Below are 3,531 nucleotides of genomic sequence, written 5' to 3'. Positions count from 1 at the left end.
CCCGTCTGCCGACGGAGCCGCCGCGACCTCGCGCCCTCCTCCCTCGGCCTGCGCTGCCGCTGCCGCCGCACGAAAGCCACCAACACAGAAGGTCTAACAGGCCCGCGCGGTACTGCCGCCTGACAATGCCGACTCGTGGCGCTCTTTATAATGCCGGAGCCGAGTCCACCTCGCAACAAAGCGCATGCTCATTGGCTTCGCCAGCCCGTCACTCAACCCCGTGCCGGCTCCCCATTGGCCGCGGCGGCGCGCTCACGGTAGATCCAGGCGGGCTTTGTCCTCATCTTAGAATTCGCGCGAGCCGGGGCCTTGCAGAGGGTCGCCGGGTCCGGTGGTCCGATGACCCTGTTCCGAGCGGCCGGCGGCCCGAGCCCAGGGGCGGAGAGGCTCATTACTGACCGTTCGCCCTCTGAGGCCGTAGTCCCTCGTTCCGGTGCGCCCTAATCCAGCATTGGCAGCCTTGGCCACTCCGTTTCCCAAAAGAGGAAACTGGACTCGAGGAAGCCTCGGAAACCGAAGTCGCCCCAACTGGAAGTGTAGAACCCGGCCTTCCGAGATTGGGCGCGTAGTGCCCGCCAAGGCCCTCAGCTTGGTTCGGAGAAATTGGGACGGATCCCGCTCTCCCCCTTGACCTTGGTGCCGTCAAAGCCACGCGCTCCCGCCACTTCTGCCGCCTCCCCCGGAGGTGAGAAGCGAGGAGGGGGCGGAGTTCATCGAGTGACTGTTGCCAATGGTGCTCCGCCGGGATGTGGCGGGAGAAACGGTGGGACCACGGTGTTCCCCAGTCTTAGGTCGCCTGGCACCACGTTGACGACTGACATCAAATTTTTACTTTTGATTACTTAAACTCTTTCATTTATTTTTGCTAAAATCTATTTTTAAGAGAAATGTACCACTTCCTTGAAATCATGAAGTTTTGGGGGAAGGGAAGAAATAGTTCTCTTTTTCTAATATACAAAACCCCTTAATATTTATCTACTTGACCACCAAGCTTGAAAGGCCTGCGTAATCCCACGATTCCTTTTAATCATATGGGTGACAAGCCCCAAATGAACCAGGATTAAAACCTCTGAAGCCTGGGGATTACCAAACAACAGCAGAACACAAGTAGCTGACGTCTCCCACTGGAATCCTGCTGCCAGGCCCGGTGTGATAGGCTGGCCATTCTATTTTCTCATCTGGTCTCCTAACAATCCTATGGAATGTGGTACCATAACCAATTTATAAATGAGAAAACAAGCCCAGAGCCCTGGCCCAAGGCTCACTCCATAAATCAGCCAGCCAGTGGAGTTGCCATGAGAATGTGAAATGTCACAATTTCACATTTTGAAAAAATAATTTTTTAAAAATCTGAAGATTTAGCCACACAACGCTGCATTTCCCCCAAGGTATCAACCCCCTAGAGCTGAGCACCCACCCCAAGATGAGCAAATGCCTCTGGTTCATCCCAAGGCTCACCTGACCATTTCACTTTCAGGTTAGATTCCATAAACTGGAATTCACGTATCTCCATAAAACCTTGGTCATGTCACTGAAATCTGGTGGTAAGGCTTGCAGGGAAGTCCCTAACAAACTCACCAGCCCACCTCCACCCCAGCCCTTGCCCACCCACAGAAATAAGGACCAGGGTTTTGGTCACAGGCAATGATGGGCACAGCTGCCCAAGCCATGAAGAAAATTCAGGCAATCAAGGTCAAGTGTAGCCATAGGACATAACTAATGAGGGCATACATTCACTTAATCTCCTGCTCTTGTCCACATGGTTTCCTTTAGCACAATTTGGGAAATGCTTTCAATGACATATCAAGTCTGAGGATAACAATATTTGGATGCTGCTTCACAGTTTGCAAAATACTTTCACCAACATTGCTTTCTTGGAGCTTCAAAATACCTTCCTATGCAGTTATCCATAGTTTATACACAAAAACACTGAAATCACACAGCTGAAATCGTGGCCACAAAGCCAGCACTTCCAATTCTACATTGTCTCCAGGGCTGCTGACTACTCCTGACTAGGACAAGGGGGCTCTGAGCTTCTGAGTTCCGTGGTCTAAATTAGATCTCATATGAGATTAAATGATTTTGAGCCTCAAATAAAGCACTGGCCTAGAACATACTTTATAAACTGTAAAGAACTGCAGACAAATGGGGGTTAGTTTTAGCACAGAATGCTTTTATACTGCATGCAAGGGTGCTTCTGACAGAGGCAGGGCACCACGCTGTTTGGAAGCATCAGGGATTCCCTTTGACACGAGGGAATCTTGTTATTTGGTCCTAGTTGCAGACATGAGTTGAGGGCATCTTCTATGACAATGAGGTTCTCAAATCAGCAAGGAGCCCAGTTACCCCCCAAAGTCCCTTAAGAGGCCCTTGAAGTAAAGTCCCATGGCTTTGGGGATTCAGACTGTCAGGCGATATATGTGTAAGAATGTGTACAATTACCAATCTAGAATACAGAGGATAGACACAAAATGCATTTTGAAAGTTTTTTAAATTACACAAATTTTTCTTTTTCTTTTTTTTCTTATTTTGGCTGAGCCTGCAAGGTGAAAATTGCAGGAGTTAACTGCAAATATGTTGTGATTGTTGTGGCTGACTCCCATAGGGGGCCACTTCCCACACCACAGCTCCATGGGCTCCAGCTAGAGGAAACTTTCTAAAACACAAGTCAGATCTTGTCACACTCTGCGTGAAAACCGTGGCTGGCTTCCCAATACTCTGAGGATGAGAGGGACAGATGGGGCTCACAGAAATCCATGCCCCCCTCCCTCCAACCTCTCTTCATCTTGAGTGGAAGAGTCACTTCCAGGCCTGAGCAGTTGAGACTGGGTGCTTCCCCCAGACCTCTCTTCCCCTGGAGACCATGTGTTCTGCATGGCAGAGCTACATTATAAAGAAGAGCTGTTCAGCCCACATCAGACTTGATGTGAGCAAGAAATGAACCTGTACTGGGACAAGCCACTGAGATTTGGGGGTTTGTCTCTAATTGGAGCCTAGCCAAGCCTGACCGTTCCACATGGCTCGAGCCACCCCAGTCACATCTCAGGCCCAGCTCTCCATTCTAGCTGTGCTGATTTCTTTTATTTGCTGGAACTCACCTGCACCCTTCTGTCTTTTCACCTGCTGTTCCCTCTACCTGGAATATTCTTCCCCAAATCTTACCTGCCTACTCTACATTATCTGTTTTGGGTTGAATTATATCCCCTAAAAGATCTGTTCAATTCCCAACCCGTGGTACCCGTGCATGTGACCTTATTTGGGACAAGGATCTTTGCAGATGTTAAGTTAAGATGAGATCAGACTGGAGTAGGTGGGCCCTTAATCCAATATGACTGGTGCCTTATAAAAAGAGAAGACACAAAGACAGACACAAGGAAAACACCATGTGACAACAGAGGCAGAGACTGGAGTGACAAGTCTACAAACCAAGTGCCTTGGTCAGTTCAGGCTGCTATAACAAAATACTATGATCCGGGTGCCTTAAAAAACAAACTTATTTCTCACAGTTCTAGAGGCTGGGAAGTCCAAGAT

This window comes from Lipotes vexillifer, unplaced genomic scaffold (assembly GCF_000442215.2).
Source record: "Lipotes vexillifer unplaced genomic scaffold, Lipotes_vexillifer_v1.1 scaffold514, whole genome shotgun sequence".
Lineage (NCBI taxonomy): Eukaryota > Metazoa > Chordata > Mammalia > Artiodactyla > Lipotidae > Lipotes > Lipotes vexillifer.
This window is presented reverse-complemented; position numbering follows the sequence as displayed.